General features: G+C 46.7%; 1 long non-coding RNA gene across 1 annotated transcript in view; it reads left to right on the forward strand.

Annotated features, from left to right (window-relative positions):
- LOC116985358 overlaps positions 1-19,261 on the forward strand; it is a 163,583-nt gene that overhangs the window by 62,786 nt on the left and 81,536 nt on the right. Inside the window, exon 2 of the long non-coding RNA XR_004415253.1 lies at positions 2,602-2,758. This is a non-coding gene — a long non-coding RNA (uncharacterized LOC116985358). The remainder of the gene's footprint in view (positions 1-2,601; positions 2,759-19,261) is intronic.

A 19,261-nucleotide genomic window follows, 5' to 3' on the forward strand; every position in this document is an offset into this window, starting at 1 on the left:
TCGTTCTGGGGAATAACGTGCTCAATATCTTCTGGAGAAGCGCTGGATTTGGCTGAAGGCAAGGTCGGGGGACTTGCAATCAAATGTGTAAATCTTGAGTGGTCACATTGAATGATGCGGGGTCTCGACCCGAAGCATCACCCATTCCTTCTCTCTCCCGAGATGCTGCCTGTCCCGCAGTGTTACACCAGCTTTTTTGTGTCTCTCTTCGCATTGAATGAAGCATTTGATTGAGGCTAGGTCGGTACTAGTGTGGTGGGGAGTGGGTTTGATGAACAGCCTTTGAACTGCAGCGAAATGTGGTGGGTTCCATGGTAATGATCGTGGATGATCAGCCATGATCACATTGAATGGCGGTGCTGGCTTGAAGGGCCGAATGGCCTACTCCTGCACCTATTGACTATTGTCTATTGTAATGCAGCGGACGTTTACATGAATGTGCACACGGCTACTTCTAATTATATTTATAGGAACCACACAATGCCTTGCGGCATGTATCAAGGCTTATGTAATGGTTGCTGTGTGTGTGTGTGTGTTTACACCAATGCCAGGCTAACGCCTGTGACTGTGCTGCCAGGTTCCATTTCAAGCTGCTCTTCTGCACAAGAGATTGTTAAAGCTGTCTCCTGTTTATTTCCGTGCCAAGAATCTTGTCTGAACAAACAGAACATTTAACAATTTATGCATGGAGGGAAATGTTGAAAGTAAATTTTAGATAGACAAACACATTCTGCCATTTGATAACCAATACTGAAGGAATTTTGTGAAGAATAGTAGATGTTTCCCGCAAGACGCAGGACAACTATGACCGAGTGAAGCCACTGTCGGTGACAACACTGTACGTTGTCATTTCTTTTTCAAGGATATTTCAAAATCCTTAGAAAATAGGTGCAGGAGTAGGCCATTCGGCCCTTCGAGCCTGCACCGCCATTCAATATGATCATGCCTGATCATCCAACTCGGTATCCTTCTCTCCATACCCCCTGATCACTTTAGCCACAAGGGACTGGCCTCAACTACCTTCTGTGGCAGAGAGTTCAACCCAGGTACATCCTCCTCTGCCATCTTCTCTCCAATTGTCTTCTGACTGCTGTTTGTGGCAGAGTTGTGTGCGTCATCAAGTTGCTGTTCAAGTCCAACTCGTTTCCCTCTTCGATGTCTACTTTAGGCTGTTAACCTCCTTTACGGTTGACTCCCAACGACTGTATTCTTAATTCCAGTAAAGGGCCTGTCCCACTTTCATGACCTAATTTCACAACCTTATTTACTCGTGGCCATTTTACTTCAGGCTAGGAAAAAACGCCGTGACCTACTTGATGCCACGAGTACCTACGACTGGCATCACTGCCTGCTATGACCCACCTATGACCTTGTGACGACCATGCTACGAGTATGAGTCAAGGGCAAACTCGGCAGAGGCCGTGAAAGTGGGACAGGCCCTTAACTCTCCGCAAGCCTCTTGATTTTTCTCTTTTTTTCCTTGCCCTTTTTTCGTTTTGCTGTTGGTCTGATTGCTGCACAATCTTCTGTCGACTGGGATATTCATCACCAGGTTTTTGCTGGGTTGAATAAAGGTTTTGGTTTATTGTTACCACGTGCACTGAGATACAGTGGAAAAACTGAATATCCAGGCAAATCTTACCTTGCACAAGTCCAACGGGTAGAATGTTTAAGAAGGAACTGCGGATGCTGGAAAATCGAAGGTAGATAAAAATGCTGGAGAAACTCAGCGGGTGAGGCAGCATCTATGGAGCGAAGGAAATAGGAAACGTTTCGGGCCCGAAACCCAGGGTTTCTCCAGCATTTTTGTCCCAACAGGTAGAAGTTTAGTTTAGAGATACAGCACAGAAACAGGCCCTTTGGCCCACTGAATCCGCAATGAGCAGCGATCCCCGCAGATTAACACTGCCCTACACACACTAGGGGCCAAAAATCTACGTTTATACCAAGCCAATTAACCTCCAATCCTTTACAAGTGTGGGAGGAAACCGGAGCACCCGGGGAAAACCCATGCAGGTCACGGGGAGAACATACAAACTCCGTACAGACGTTCCGTAGTCACATGTTACCCCTAAACTTCAGTCCCTTAATTCCCGATGGAACCCAGGTCTCTGGCCCTCTAAGGCAATAACTGGAGGTGGATTGGAAGATTGTGTACACATCCTTGGCATATGAGAGATCTGTTCAGGAGGCTGATAATAGCAGGAAATAAGTTGTTTTTGGCATGTGGATATGCAGGGAATGGAGGCATGTGGACCACCTGCAGGTAGAGGAGATTCATTTAAGCATGACTCTTAAGACTTTGGTGAGGGGACTAATGGGGATTCAGTTTACACAGTGCCTGGAGCGTGCTGCTGGAGGCATAACGTTTGGCCCGGTTAATATCGGCCACACGGTATGTTCCAGCGCTGTATTGTTCGATGTTCTAGTAAATGAATCCGTTAGCTTTGCTCTCGTTTCAAAATAACGAAATAAATAAATAATTAAAGGCAGATAAACTGATAAATAAATAACGAAACATAGATAGATAAATAAATCAATAAATAGATGGATATATAGAGTTGCTTTCGGTAATCTGATCTAATTTCTGCCCCTCAACAGAACTTCCTTTGCCAATGAGGTGATGAGCTCCATCATGGGATCAGATGGTGAAGGTCTGGTTCCCAAGGCTTGTGTAGACCGTCCGCAGATAAGAACAACAACGGGCACAGACCTCAGCTGTTTGCAGATTTGACAGCAGAGAATATTGCTTCCCTTGGTAAGTGATCTCTTGAGCTTGTCTTGTAACCCCTCCAGTTTGATGTGGTCACAGAGCTGTGCAGCACGGAGGCAGGGCCAAAATAAGACAGCGTTGAAGTAACTCAGCAGGTCTGGCAGCATCTCTGGATAAAACCAGCATCAGCAGTTCCTCGTATCCATGGAAACGGGCCTTGCAGCTCATCCTGCCCAAGCTGAAGAAGTTGGCATTCTGGGCCCGTCCTAATTGCCTGCATTTGGCCCTTATCCCTCTAAACCCCTTCCTATTCCTACATCTGTCCAAATGTCTTTTGAACGTCATGATAATTCCATCCCCATCCATAGCTTCCTCTGGCAGCTTATTCCACATACGGACTACCTTCCGAGACGTAATGCCCCTGAGGTCCCTCTTAAGGCCGTGCTGGAGTAACTCAGCAGGTCAAGCAGCATCTCCAGGGAACACGAAAAACCAGCGTCAGCAGTTCCTTGTATCCTTGGAAAGGGGCCCTGTAGCTCATCATGTCCATGCTGAACAAGTTGCCATTCTGGATGTCCCTCTCACCTTAAGTCTATTGTCCCCTCGCTTTAGAATCCTCTACCCTCTATCCTAGATCCCTCTGCCCTACAACACTTCCCAGAGGCCTAGCATTCACTGTGTAAGTCCTGCCCATGTTAGACCTCCCAAAATGCAACGCCTCACATTTCTCTATATTTACGATGCACAGTCTCTTGCCCAGAGGAGGTGAATCGAGGACCAGAGATTCAAGGTGAAGGGGAAAAGATTTAATAGGAATCTGAAGGGTAACTTTTTCACACAAAGGGTGGTGGGTGTGTGGAATGAGCTGCCAGAGGAGGTAGTTGAGACAGGGAACTATCCCAACGTTTAAGAAACAGTTAAACAGGTACATGGATAGGACAGGTTTGGAGGGATATGGGCCAAACGCAGGCAGGTGGGACTAGTGTAGCTGGGACATATAGGCCAGTGTGGGCAAGTTGGGCCCAATGCCCTGTTTCTATGCTGCATCACTCTATGATTATTATTTTCCAGTGAAGGAGAGCATGCCATATCTGCCTTTGCCACCTAGTGTACCTGTCACCTCTTTCAGGGAATTATGTATTTGAATCTCTTAGTCTCTCTGTTTTTAAAACACACCCCAGGATCTTGGCTATGCTCATTTAAAAAATGTATCATTGGAGTTCAGAGCTGTTACCTTCTATCTTTCCCCATTCACATAGGCCACTCAAACAGTAGCTTCTATTAACCCAATTAATAACTAGGCCAAACAGATTTGTTGCGTTTGTGCAGGCGTCATTGTCTTCAGTCCTGACCTGCATTCTAAGTTGAGGCTGTCATGTTTGTTAACTTGTTACCTAGTAACTCAAAGGATGAGGTTGAATTGTCAGTATGTCCGTATTAAAACAGTTCTGTTGTAAAACAAACGTCATCTCGCATTAAAGGCCATCTTTTTTATTTTGTCTTCTCAACTACTTTCCTCACAACTTTCATGCTGATGCTCGCTCCAGAATCGGTGATCAGCTAATCTTAAAACTCAAAGATAGACACAAAAAGCTGGGGTAGCCCAGTGGGTCAGGCAGCATCTCTGGAGAGACGGAATGGGTGACATTTTGGGTCGAGGCCTTTCTTCAGTCTGTATGCCTCATTGTCACTTTCCCCCTCGCTAACAATGATCTATTCTACATTTTCCATGAGCTTTGTCTCCTTTGATCTCTCGTTTTCACTCCCTACCCTTCCATATCTCTCGTTTCCCTCTCCCCTGACGCTGTCTGAAGAAGAGTATCGACAGGAAACGTCACCATTCCTTCTCTCCAGAGATTCTGCCGGTCCTGCTGAGTTACATACTTTTTGTGTGTATCTTCGGCATCTGCAGTTCCTTCCTACGCATTTAATCTTATAACTCCATTGTCCAAAAAACAGTGAAGGCTGGAGCCAAGGGGTGATGGAGATGAGCACTTGAACAGTTTGTCCTTTTGAGCTGAGGTTTGGAGCATCCTGAGGACATGACAAGAGTGGCGCAGCGGGTTGAGCCGCTGCATTCACAGTGCCAAGGGTCCCAGGTTCGATCCTGACTTTGGGTGATGTTTCTGTGGTTTCCTCCGGTTTCCTCCCACATCCCAAAAGGTGCGCGTGTGCATGCGTGTGTAAGTTAATTGGCCTCTGCAAACTGTCCCTAGTGTGTAGAGAGTGTATGCTAACAGTGTGCTAACACAGAGCTAGTGTGAACGGGTGATCGATGGCTGTTGTGGACTCAGTGGGCCGAAGGGCCTGTTTCCAGTCTGCATCTCTAAACTAATTTTTTTTTTAAAGCAGTTCCAGGGATCAAAGGGATTTGCTGTTTATCACCCGACAATGAATATGGTGTATTATAAGTTTTTAAACAGCTCATTACATGTTGATCACCGCCTTTATTTTTTAAAAAGAGCTGATGGTTTCATAAAATGATGTAATCTGTCAACAAGTTGGACAAAATTCAACAGCGTAAATGGTTGGATAAATATTTTGGTAGCTCGACATCTAGGGAACATGAGGAATCTTGTCGTGCATTGTCTGTGGGTGGGATGATAGGTTCGACTGTTTCTTTGTTGTCTCTTGTTTTGCCCACGTTTCATCACAGATTTTTGCTCATTCTCATTTTTGTGCGTGATCGTGCGTTTGTAGGTCCCAGTATTCTCTCCGGCAGTTGGTTCTTGGCGCGTTGGTTTGTCATTGGCGCCGTACCACATGGGGAGATTTTACTGTGCAAAGGTCTCCAACCTGTAAAGGTCTTAAGGAATAGGAGTGGAATCAGGCCATTCGGGCCATCTAAAGTCTACTCCGTCATTCAATCATGGCTACCTCGTCTATCTCTCCCTCCTAACTCCTATAGGCCAGATTGAACAGAAAATGCAACGTTTCATATTTTTGTTATCTACGCCTGTTTGGTATTTCTGGATAGTGGTGTCTGTAATGATTGGTGACGCATTTCAAGGTCCAGCACCATCCTGGTTGTGCTCTCACCTCACTGCTACCATCGCGATGAAAGGTACAGTTCAGAAGTGATAGGAGCCAAATTAGGCCAATCGGCCCATCGAATCTACCCCGCCATTCAATCATGGCTGATCTCTCTCTCCCGCGCTACCCCATTCTCCTGCCTTCTCCCCATAACCCCTGACACCCGTACTAATCAAAGGATACAGGAGCTCGAGAGCTGGTTCGAGAATGGCTTCTTAAGAACCATCTTAAACCGCAATGCACAATCCTACCCCGACATCCGACTATCATGTACTTTGTATAAAAGCTGCACTACATCCTTACGCTATCATGATCTGGTAACCCGATGTGACTAATAATTTGCATTGAAGATAGACGCAAAGTGCTGGAGTAACTCAGTGGGTCAGGCAGCGTCTCTGGAGAAAAAGGATGGGTGATGTTTCGGGTCAGGGCCCTTATTCAGACTCGTCAGTTCCTTCCTAATAATTTGCATTAGCGTTTATTTTTTTTAATTCGTTGTCTTGCATTAAGATGCCTGCAAGGTTGCAGCGAGTAACGGCTTTATTATTAGAAGATTCCCGACCCTAGACGTCACCTATCCAAGTTATCCAGAAGTGCTGCCTGACCTGCTGAGCTACTCCAGCGCTCTGCTCTCCTTTGTAAACCCAGCATCAGCTGTTCTTTGTTTCAACAATTTTACTGTTCTGTTTCTCGTGCAGACGCCAATTTGAATACCCTTGACTCGGGACACTGGACACTGTTCTGTGCCCTTGGTAACACCGACAAGAACACTGCCCCAACTCAATCACATCAAACGTCAACTGGATTAGTCGTAAATCAGTTTTTGTGTCAGTGCATGTTCCAGTAGGAATAACATTTCCTTGGGCTCAGTGTGTGATCCATGAGGTTTTAGTTAATATACTGTCGGCCTGTCAGATTCCCATTGGTAAATGTACACTGTGAATTGACAGTGCAGGAGGATGCACAGCGGGGTGATTTGGAAAGGCTTGCTGTGGTGCAGCTGTAGAGTCACTGCCTCACAGTGCCAGAGACCCAGGTTCAAACCCGACTAAGGGTGCTTTGGGTAGAGTTTGTGCGTTCTCCCTGTGGCCATGAGGGTTTTCTCCGGGTGCTTTAGTTTCGTTCAGAAATACAGCGCGGAAACAGGCCCTTCGGCCCACTGGGTCCGCGCCAACCAGCGATCCCCGCACATTAACACCATCCTCCACACACTAGGGACATTTTTTACATTTACCAATCCAATTAACCTACAAACCTGGACGTCTTTATAGTGTGGGAGGAAACCGAAGATCTCGGAGAAAAACCACGCAAGTCACGGGGAGAACGTACAAACTCCGTACTGACAGCACCCGTGGTCGGGATCGTACCCGGGTCTCTGGCTCTGCATTCGCTGTAAGGCAGCAACTCTACCGCTGCGCCACCGTGCTCCCACCTTCCAAAGACGTGCAGATTTGTCGTCTATTTGCCGTCTGTAAATTGCCTCTCGTGTGTACGGTACAAAACTGGGATAACTTAGCACTAGAGTGTTGGTGATTGTGGGTTGGCACGGACATGATGGGCCGAGAGGCCTATCTCCACCCTGCATCCCTAAAACATGAGTCTAAAATTGAGGGGCGAAGGAAATAAAAAGGATCAATTATCCCGCCCCCCCCCAACCTCACCGCCCGTCTCAGAGGGAGTCAGAACAGTGGGCTGAGGTTTTAAGTACAGAATGATTTAAGGCAAATCAATTTCACACACAAACCCTTTGCCCGAAAGATCCCCCACCAGATTTAAATAAGTTTGGATGTATATTGAATGAGCCGTACTGGGCTGTGAATCTCATGCTGGAAGTTGGGCTTACTTGAGGGGTCCTTTGTGTACTGGCACAGACTTGATGGGCCGAATGACCACCTCCTTTGTGCATTTTATGATTTCTGGGTTGAGCCAAAACAGGCTTGTCCTAATGCCCTTTTGGTTTGCTCAGTGCTGCAAGTTGGTTATCATGTTCCACTCAAACACCGGTTTCCACAACATCTTATCCCCATTTAGAGTTGGTCGTTGATGGTCAGTTCAGACCCAAGGGCCTGTTCCTGTTCCTGTACCGTACGTCCCATTGTTTTAGCCAAGTCTCACTTTATTCTCACCTCGCCCATATCAATTCCCATCCAAAATCTGCCACTCAGCCACACACTGTGGGCAATTTCCAATGGTCAATTGTCCTACCAACCTGCGGGTCTTGATTAGTGCGGGTGTCGGGGGTTGTGGGGAGATGGCAGGAAAATTGGGTTGAGGGGAAGAGATTAGATCAGCCATGGTTGAATGACGGAGTAGACTTGATGGGCCGAATAGCCTAATTCTGCTCCTAATACTTATGACCTTATTAGGAGCCCCTATCACTGATGAACATGTCTTGGGGATGTGGGTAGTGACTGGAGAACCCAGAGGAAACTCACCTGATCACAGAGAATATGCCAACTCCACATAAACCACAGACGAGGTCGGGTTTGAACCCAGGCCTCTGGTGACAAGGCAGCACCTCTACTTTTGGTGCCACCAAATCTACTTGGAGTGCACAGAGAGACAAACACTAATTACGTCCTCGTGAGACTGATGAATGTGGCAACAAATTGGAATTGTGACTGTCCCTGGGAAGATTAAAAACATTTGACAGGAAGTGAGAAATGAGGAAGCTATTTCCTTACTCTATTGAAATGGCAACAACCCAGATTGGAGGAAGGTGACTGAAGATTCCAAGCATTTTTGTTCTGCCAAATAAACCTTCCTAATCACCACTCTGGAATTTTATCTTGCACATGATGTCCAGTTCAGGAATCCAAAGCTGAATACGATTATACTAATGGTCTTGTCTTGGAAGCTGTGTTGAGAGTGCCACTGGGTTCTCGTAACTTGTTGTTTGATGATCTCGTGCTGGTCATTTATACAATATCCTTCGCTGTGCTGTCAAGTTGAGAAATGAGCGATTTAATTTCAGGTCAGTGGAGTGGCTTGACTTCCACTGTCGGGTTTGTGTACTCAAACATAGAGGTTTAAATTGGGGCAGCTCAGTGGTGCAGCAGTAGAGTTGCTGCCTCACAGTGCCAGAGACCCGAGTTTGATCCTTACCATGGGTGCTGTCTGTACGGTGTTATGATCTCCTTGTGACTGCGTGGGTTTTCTCCGGGTGCTCCGGTTTCGTAACTTCATAAGTGACAATAGACAATAGGTGCAGGAGTCGGCCATTTGGCCCTTTGAGCCAGCTCCGCCATTCAATGTGATCATGGCCGATCATCCCCAATCAGTACCCCGTTCCTGCCTTCTCCCCATATCCCCTGACCCCGCTATCTTCTTTCTTTCTTTTAAAATCTTTTTATTAATTTTTTCCCCAAAAAACAAAAACAAAACATAAGAAACAGAGCAAAAAGAATAATGATAAACATAACAATGATGTTGATACCTAGGGATCAGGGTTACATTAATAACAGGTATAACCTAATATGAGTTCAGTGTCAAAATACACATTGAATATAGACCTCCGCTATCTTCAAGAGCCCTATCTAGCTCTCCCTTGAAAGCGTCCAGAGACCGGCCTCCACCGCCCTCTGACGGGTGCAGAATTAGGCCATTCGGCCCATCAAGTTGACTCCGCCATTCAATGATGGCTGATCTATCTCTCCATCTTAACCCCATTCTCCTGCCTCCTCCCCATAACCCCTGACACCGTACAGATCACTTCTACACTCCAAAGACATACAGTTTTGTGGGTTAATTGGCTTCTGTAAATGGTCCCTAATGGGATTGAATGAGTGCACAGGTGATCGCTGGTCGGCGTGGACTTGGTGGGATGAAGGGCCTGTTTTCACGCGGCATCTCTGAACTGAACTCCCAGAGGTTCTATTTGCCTGTTGGGACTGCACATTTCACAATGCATGCCAGCTTAATCAAGTTGTAACATGCAGCAGAGCTTGGCACTGCCAGTGTTTATGGACTCGGATGGGTGCACACGGGTACAGCCAAAATCCTGCAGTGTGCAGGCTTCAATCAATTGTCTAGATCGATTATGTTATCCTTTGTCGCATGGCCTTGTGGAAGCCAAGTGGTGTCAGTCTTGCCCCTGAGTGACGTCAGTCACCCTTGACTCACGATAATCTGGGTTTGCATTGCAAATATTTGAGACATTTCTATCTTTTGACTCTCCAACACTTCACATGGTACATTGCCTCCGTCACTGGGAAGCCCAACGTAGACAATAATGCTGGAGAAACTCAGCAGGTGAGGCAGCATGTATGGAGAGAAGGAACTGGTGATGTTTTGGGTCGAGACCCTTCTTCAGACTGATGTCGGTGGGGGGGGGGGGGGGGGGGGGGGGGGGGAAGAAAGGAAGTAGGCGGAGACAAACCTTCTTTAGACCGTTTCATTTTAAACTGATGGCTGGACATCAACCGCCTCAACTTTTCCACTCCCCTTACTCACTCTAACGTCGCCCCCCCCCTGACCGAACAGCCCTCCGCTCACTCTGACACTGTCTCCGCCTACTTCCTTTCTTTTTCCTGCCCCCCCCACCCTGACATCAGTCTGAAGAAGGGTCTTGACCCAAAACCAATTCCTTCTCTCCATTGATGCTGCTTCACCCGCTGAGTTTCTCCAGCATTTTTGTCTACCTTCGATTTTTCCAGCATCTGCAATTCTTTCTTAAACATTAATTGCCCAACATTTACTGCTCATTCTTAATTGTCCTTGAGTAATAGGTTTATGGTGAGGGGGACAATATTTAACAGGGACCAGAGGGGCAATGTTTTTGCACAAAGGGTGGTGGGTGAATGGAACAAGCTGCCACAGGAGGAGGTTGTGACAGGGACCATTGCAAGGTTTAAGAAACATGTAGACAGGCACATGGATAGGAAATTTTTAGGAATGGGCCAAACGCAGGCAGGTGGGATGAGTGTAGATGGGGCATGTTGGTCCATGTGGGCAGGTTGGGCCAAAGGGCCTGTTTCCACACTATAATTCTATGACCCTGAGTTTGGGTGCACTGCTTGAGCCACTTGAGTCATCTTGGCGAAAGTATTCTTCAGACTTGGCCCTTCGGCCCACCGAGTCTGCGATGAGACAATTTACAGAAGCCAATTGCCCTACAAACTTGTACGTCTTTGGAGCGTGGGAGGAAACTGGAGCTCCTGGAGAAAACCCACGCGGTCAAAGGTCTGTTTATTGTCCCGTGTACCAATTAAGGTACTGTGATATGTGTATTACCATACAGCCATACGCAGACAAAAGCAACAAGACACACAACTACATGAAAGTTAACATAAACATCCACCACAGTGGATTCCCCACGTTCCTCACTGTGATGGAAGGCAAAAAAGTTCATTCTTCCTCTTTATTTCTCCCGCGGTCGGGGCAGTCGAGCCATCTGTCGGGGCGATCGAAGCTCCCGCAGCCGGCGGTCGAAGCCCCTGCCTCGAGGTGATCGAAACTCTCGCGTCGGGGGCGGTCGAAACTCTCGCTGCTTGGGATTGCACAGGGCGAACGGACAAATTTATACAGCCAGGCACACGTGGTCAGGATTGAACCTAGGTCTCGGGCGTGGTGAGGCAGTAACTCTACCGCTGTGCCGCCTTGTGCTGCTCCCTCTATCTCTCTCCCCCGCCCCACCCTATAAAATATGTTTGTAGTGGTTACAGGATTGAAACCACTGTTGCATGTTGATTCCAACACCAGTGCTCAATCTAAATGAGTGTCCCTAGATGTGAAGATGTGTTTTGTATGACTATCTTATCCTCGTTGCGGTTTACTAAAAACCATGTTTTGCACAACGAAGGACTTGCCTGAACAAAAAGTTTTCTTTTAGTTTTGTTTCTCATGTAATTGAGCGCATAACTTTCACTTTCTCATGGGCAACCTGAATGTGTTTGCCGTTAACCGTGTAGTGCAATGATGAAGGAAATGGCAGATCTCAGTACACGCATTCCCTTTTCATTCTTCATAAGTAACCTCGGCGTTATAGTTGTGACACAAGTAGAATAGCCTGATTTTTATTTAGCGATGATTAAATTCTGTCTGTGTGTTCAACGTGTTTCCATGTTGCTGCTTCAGAATTTGTCACTTTCTTCTTAATGCTAAATGCTCTCTCTACTTCAGGGGTCGGCAACCCACGGCCCCTGGGCCGAATGCGGCCTGTAACCCGTGATCATCCCGCCCGCCGAGCGCAGCCGAGCTCCGGCTGTACCGTATCCTGCGCAAAGCCGCCGGCGTGGCCGCGCACCTTCTGTGAACACGTTTAAGAAAGAACTGCAGATGCTGGAAAAATCGAAGGTAGACATAAATGCTGGAGAAGCTCAGCGGGTGAGACATGCAAGGATTGCATGAGAGGCTGCCTCACCCACTGAGTTTCTCCAACATTTTTGTCTACCTCCTGTGAGCACGTGATTTGATGCCTGCCATCCGGGGCAGGATCCATGTGTACACGTGATAGATGTGACCCTCCATCCGCTCACAGACATACGTCCCGGCCCCCGATGCGGAACAACGTTGCCCACCCCTGATCCACATCATCTATACACTGTAGATTGTAATCGTGTGTAATCATGTATTGTCTTTCCACTGGCTAGATAGCACACAACAAAAGCTTTTTGCTGTACCTCGGTACACGTGACAATAAACTAAACTGATCACTGTTCAGTTCTTAGAGTATAGAGATTTAGTTTGGAGACGCAGCTTTAAAAACAGGCCCTTCGGCCCACCAAGTCCATCTACACCAGCCAAGCAAGCGGGACTAGTGTAGAGGGGACATGTTGGTCGGTGTGGGCAAGATGGGCCCAATGGCCTGTTTCTACGCTGTGTGACTTTATAATCATCAATCACCCATTCGCTAGTTCTATATTATCCCACTTTCGTATCCTACACTCTAGGGGCAATTTACAGAAGCCAATTAACCTACAAACCTGCATGTCTTTAGAATGTGGGAGGAAACTAGAGCACCCGCAGACTACCCACGCGTCCCAGGGGGAATGTACAAACTCTGTACAGATAGCACCTAAGCTCAAGATGGAACCCAGGTCTCTGGCGCTGTAAGGCAGCAACTCCACCTCTGTGCCACCGTGCAGATGCTCCAGCTGAGATGGGAACTGAATACCAATAATCAATAACAATCTGGACCTGTTTACAACTGCTCTTAAGAGGGTAGCTTTTCTGTAAACCCGTTCCTTGTCTGCATGGCTTTTAATAATGACAGATCTGAAGTAGTTTTGTTTAATTGGTTTAGAGATACAGCGGGGAAACAGGCCATTAGGCCCACCGAGTCCGCACCGACCAGCGGTCCCCGCACACTAACACTGCCCTACACACACTCGGGACAATTTACACATACACCAAGCCAATTAATGTACAAACCTGTAGGTCTTTGGAGTGTGGGAGGAAACCAAAGATCTCCGACAAAACCCACGCAGGTCACGGGGAGAACGTCGAAACTCCGTGCGTAGTCGGGATGGAACCCGGGTCTCTGACACGGCAAGCGCTGTAAGGCAGCAACTCTACCGCTGGGCCAGTAGGTGGGAAAGTATGGAGAAGCAATCTTTGTACCCACTGACTGTTGCACAACGCCCATTTTTCTCTGCCCTCCCCAAGTACCGTGAGATTGTTTCCTGGATCGGGTGCGTTCAAATGTTATTTGACTTGTTGGCACGGTGTGCATGGTGGCTGATAGGTTGCACCAGCGTGCGTGAACAGAGAGCTCAGCGTTCTGCAGTAATTGACCCAGCTGGGACTGCACAATGTGGCAAGGTCATTGCGGCCCTATGCTGCTTCAGCTCCAGTGTCCCAGTTATATCCTGACCTTGGGTCTTGGTGTGAAGTTTGCACGTACTCCCAGAGACTTTGTGGGCTTCCTGTGAGTTAATATATGATGAGCGTTTGACGGCACTGGGCCTGTTCTCGCTGGAGTTCAGAAGGTTGAGGGGGGGACCTCATTGAAACTTACCGACTAGTGAAAGGCCTGGATAGAGTGAATGTGGAGAGGATGTTTCCACTAGTGCAAGGGTCACCCCCAGGGGTAAATTTTGCCTATCCAGGGGGTAAATTTGTTGATTCTGGATTTGTACATATGTTTTCTCATTGACTGACTGTGTTTGGTTCTGGTATACCGGTATCTGTTCATCATTAGTTGTTCATAAATAAGTGAAATAACATTGTTATGTGCTATTAAAGTTGCCGTGGGTAAACGGGACAAAAAAGGTTGGGAAACCCTTGCACTAGTGGGAGAGTCTAGGACAGGAGATCATCCCCTCAGAATTAAAGGAAGTTCCTTTAGGAAGGATTTGAGGAGGGATTTCTTTAGCCGGAGTGTGGTGAATCTGTGGAATTCATTGCCGTTGAAGGCTGTGGAGGCTGTCAATTAATATTTTTAAGGCAGAGATAGATAGTTTATTGATTAGGAGGGGTGTGAGGGGTTTGGGGAGAAAGCAGGAGAATGAGGTGCAGAGGGAGAGATACATCAGCCATGATCAAATGGAGGAGTAGACTTAGGCCGAATGGTCACATAAATTTATGAACTTCCTTCATATGCCCCGCTGCCTTCAGTCTTTAGTTTAGTTTGGAGATACAGCATAGAAATAAACACTTAAGCCCAATGAGTCTGTGCCTACCATCGATTACCCTGTACTCTAGCACTATTCCACACACAAGGCACTATTTACAATTTTTACTGAAGCCAATTAACCAACAAACCTGTACATCTTTGGAGTGTGGGAGGAAACCTGAGCACCTGGAGAAAACCCATGTGGTCACGGAGAACGTACAAACTCTATATGGGCAGGGGAAGAAGAGGAAGTGACCAGGCTGAGACTGGTCCTTGATTAGGCTGCTGGCCTTACCGAGGCAGCGTGAAATGTGGATGGAATCAATGGAAGGGAGGTTGGTTTGTGTGACGGTCTGGGCTGCGTCCACAATTCCCTGCCATGTCTTGGATGGAGCTGTTCCCAAACCATGCTGTGATGCATCCCGTATAATTTACATACCACGGCGAATTTCTTTGGATCCATTAATTAGCCTTAATAGAATATCTTCCCTCTATTTACCCCCGCCAAGCAGTTCATGGATTTGTAGAAACGAAGAACTGCAGATGCTGGTTTACAACAAAAATGACACAGAGTGCAGAGTAAAGGGGCTGTTCCACTTGGGTGACCTAATTGGCGAGTTTAGAAGAATTTGAAAAAATGACATGTTGAAGACCTCCTTCGACTATGTAGAAGACCTAGCTACGACTAACTTCGGGAAAATTGGACACCGAATAGTGGAGAGTGAAGACGATCTCCTTCGACTATGATGAAGACTATCTACGACAACCTTTGATTATCTAAGACTAACATGCTGACCTACTACGACTAAACCTACGAGTAAAAAAAATATCGATTAAAAAAAAATAAAAAAATTTCCATGGCGACCTTTCTTTAATCGCGGGCATTTTTTAACATATTGAAAAAAATGCCGCGACCTAGCTGAGGCCTCTAGTACGTGGAGACCACACTCGAGCATGAAGGAGAGTTAGGAAGACCTCCTACGACCTCGTGTCGACCATGCTGCGAGTATGAGTCGAGGGCAAACTCACCAGAACTCGCGGATTAGGTCGCCCAAGTGGGACAGCCCCTTAACTCGGCGGGTCAGTCAGCATCCCCCGGAGAATGTTGGCGACGTTGTGGGTCTGAAGGATCTCGTCCCAAAATATCGCCTATCCATGTACTCTGGAGATGCTGCCTGACCCATTGAGTTACTCCAGCATTATATATTTTTACACAAACTTGTAGCTATGCACTCAAACTCTATGCAGCCACCACCAAGGCTACATTCACAAGTACCAGAGTTTTAGCATCTGGCCTCCAGTGGAAAGTCACTGCAAAGTTGCATCCACTGTGACTACCTCTAAAACACTTTGTGAGGGTGTTGGTCAAAACGGAAGCACACATGATGCAGATACATTGCAAAATGAATGTGTTTATTTGATGATGCGATGGTTGTTATTGGCACATTGTCACCAAACAGACACGCTTTGCCTGCTATCCAGTCAACATAAGTACAACTTATGTTAACACTTTCCCTCTCTCTCCATTATGCTTTCCATCCCCTCCCCCTTCCCAGTTCTCTGACCAGTCTTACTGTTTCCAACTACATTTTATCTCTGAGTCTGAGGAAGGGTTTCGGCCCGAAACGTCGCCTATTTCCTTCGCTCCATAGATGCTGCTGCACCCGCTGAGTTTCCCCAGCAATTTTGTGTACCTTACATTTTATCTCTGTTTGCTTTGCTGTTACTGTCTCCCAATTAACAATGATCTATTCTGCATTTCCATTGATCTCCATTCCCTTTGTCCTGTTTTCATACCTTGCACTTCCTTATCCATACACTTCCTTATTTACACACTTCCTTATTAGCTATGTACCTCCCACTGCCCTGACATCATCAGTCTGAAGAAAGGTCTCGACCTGAAACGTCACCTGTTCCATCCCTCCAGAGATGCTGCCTGTCCCGCTGAGTTACTCCAGAGTTTTGCGCCTACCTTCAACATAAATACAATCGCTGCAAGCGGCTAAGTGCTGGAGTAACTCCGCGGGTCAGGCAGCATCCCTGGGGAACATGGATATGAGACATTTTGGGTCGTGGAATAGAACTGATACTCCACTGTGAGAAGGCACGCATTTGATGGGCCAAACATCCTTCGGGTGTTCTGAAAATAGTGTTTCAATGAAATTGTCACACGCCCCACCCTCTTGTCGAAGGGAGTGGCAGAAATGGTGACCGAGAACATGTATGTCAGCAAAGAACCTCTCTCTTGTTTTTTTGCAAGGTGCTGTGGATCATGTACATGCACGGATTGTTTGTAATGTATTGCAGCAGCCTGGATTGTTGTGTGCCACTTACTGTCATTCGGTTTGCTTTGCAACGCCAAAATCAGAATATGTACTTTAATCCTGAGTGCGTGGGAAAAATAATTCATATGCAAATTTGTCAGCCACCCACTGTGGGAAGGTTGGTGCCTATTTAGGCCTCTTAGCTGCCCTTGGTTCACAAGTAGACAATTCTCCGGGCCGAAAAAATAGCTGAACTACACACACACGTCGTGTACGGCAAAGTTCTACAAATCTGACAGCTCCTGATTCATTATTCCTTGAAAATGGCATTCAAGACACAAATGGAAAGAATTGAAACAACAAATTCGGGTAAGCCACCTCCCACGGCTATTGGCACGGCGTCAATGATTTCTGTGTTCGTAAATCCGGCAAGATTTCTGATTTCACCCGTTCGTTTAAGCATTTTGCCTCTTGATATTGGTATTGCTGGGTGCGTTTTCCATCTTCAGGAGAGGAGTGGGTGGACATGTAGGCAAAATTCCCATTTAGGTGTTTCTGTCAGTATATAGAACACTTTCCAATTTTTTTCTTCTTTTTTTTTCAACAATATAAATCACGGCAAGCTTTCTCTCATTATTTAAATAGCTGATGGAAGTGAAGACAGGCAAGGCTTAATGGAAGACGGCTTCGATCCTGCCATGGGATTCTGTTTGAGGTGAGTAACCAGATTCATTCAATATCTGTGTGGTTTCCTTTGAATACACGAGACAGCTTTTTATCATCAGAAGATAAACTGTAAAGGATGACTTGGACTAATTTGTCTCTGATTTATAAAACACGTGACATAAACTGTGTGAGCGGGCAATTCTTGTGCACAGCAGAAACCTGCCATTCAAGGTTCATGTGGTATCGTGTCATCACTGCAGAGAGTGATATGATGTTAAAGACACTGGTGCTGAATTTCTATTTGAGGCAAGGTGTGATGATATACAGGTCCCCCACCGATTTTCCGGCACCCTTTCGTTCCGGAACCCTTCTGGATTATCCGTTTTGCCCGACCGACTGAGATCACGGCCCCCCCGAGAGGAGTCCAAAGCTACTGGAACGGACTGGCGAGATGCTGGCTTGAAAAGCATTGCGTAATTCAAAGCCACGCAAATTAAACACCTACCCGACTATGCTGTCAGGCGTAAATACTAGCACGTTGCTTCAAAAATAAAATGGAGTATATTATTAGGCTTTGGTATCAATTCAACAAGACACGGTGGCGCAGCGGTAGAGTTGCTGCCTTACAGCACCAGACACCCCGGTTCGATCCTGCCCACGGGTGCTTGTCTGTACGGAGTTTGTATGTTCTCCCCGTGAACTGCGTGGGTTTTCTCCGGGTGCACCGGTTTCCTACCGCACTCCAAAGACGCACAGGTTTGTAGGTTAATTGGCTTTGGTAAAAATTGAAAATTGTCCCTATTGTGTGTGTGTGTGTGTGTGTGTGTGGGATTGTGCCAGGGTATCGGGGGGAATCGGCGTGGACTCGGTGGGCCAAAGGGCTTGTTTCCTGCTCTGTATCACTAAACTAAAGCGTTTTTTTCCCCCCCAAAACTTGTAAACCAAACGGGTGTAAAATGCAAGGTGCCTGTACACGGGGTCAGCAGATCGCATTGTGAGCAGGATGGCAAGCACTACTCAACCATAGAACATGGTAGTGGGGAGGAAATGTACTTAATTTTCAATCCATCACGGTGTCCACAATAACGTGTTCCAACCTTGTCAATCAAGTGCAGTGTCACGTGGCCTTTTATCAGGCTGTAAGCTGCCGGAGATAGGGTGGAAATTGTGTAGCACAGACTCTGTTTTAAGAATGTTCGTGGTTACTATAACAACTGGGTAACGATTGCCAAAATAAACATCCTTATGCCACGGCATTGCAGCAGTATTTTGCCTTTACTTTGAAGGGTGGGGAAAGAATATCCTCCTTCCTTGCAATCCTGTTCGGCAGGCTCTCTGTGTAATTCTTACCCCCCCTCGAGACTAAGTCAATGGGCTTGTTCTTAATGCAGTCCTTGGAGAATATTGTAATTCCAGTGATGGTGGGATTATGCTCTGGGCATGCTGCAATATTTTGTCTGTCTCTGTGTAGTTTATTGACCCGCATCCTGCGACTTACTCGTAGAACATAAAACATTAAAGCACAGGGTCAGGCCATTCAGCCCACCATGTCTATGCTGAACACAATGCCAAGTTCAACTTCCCTGCCTCCAAGTGAGTACAGAAGATGGGAGGTCGGTGCAGTTGTGTAAGACGTTGGTGAGGCCACATTTAGAGTATTGTGTTCGGTTCTGGGCACCATGTTATAAGAAAGATGTTGGCAAGCTGGATAGGGTACAGAGGAGATTTTCAAGGATGTTGCCAGGACTAGAGGGTCTGAGTTACAGGAAGAGGGTTGAGTAGGCTGGGACTTGGAGCATTCCTTGGAGCGCAGGAGGATGAGGGGGTGATCTTATAAAGGTGTATAAAATCATGAGAGAAATAGATCGGGTAGATGCACAGAGTCTCTTGCCCAGAGTAGATTAATTGAGGATCAGAGGCTGGGACTATCCCAACATTTAACAAACAGTTAGACAGGTACTTGGATGGAAACATAGAAAATAGGTGCAGGAATAGGCCATTCGGCCCTTCGAGCCTGCACCCATCATGGCT

Source organism: Amblyraja radiata, chromosome 21 (genome assembly GCF_010909765.2).
Source record: "Amblyraja radiata isolate CabotCenter1 chromosome 21, sAmbRad1.1.pri, whole genome shotgun sequence".
Classification (NCBI taxonomy): Eukaryota; Metazoa; Chordata; class Chondrichthyes; order Rajiformes; family Rajidae; genus Amblyraja; species Amblyraja radiata.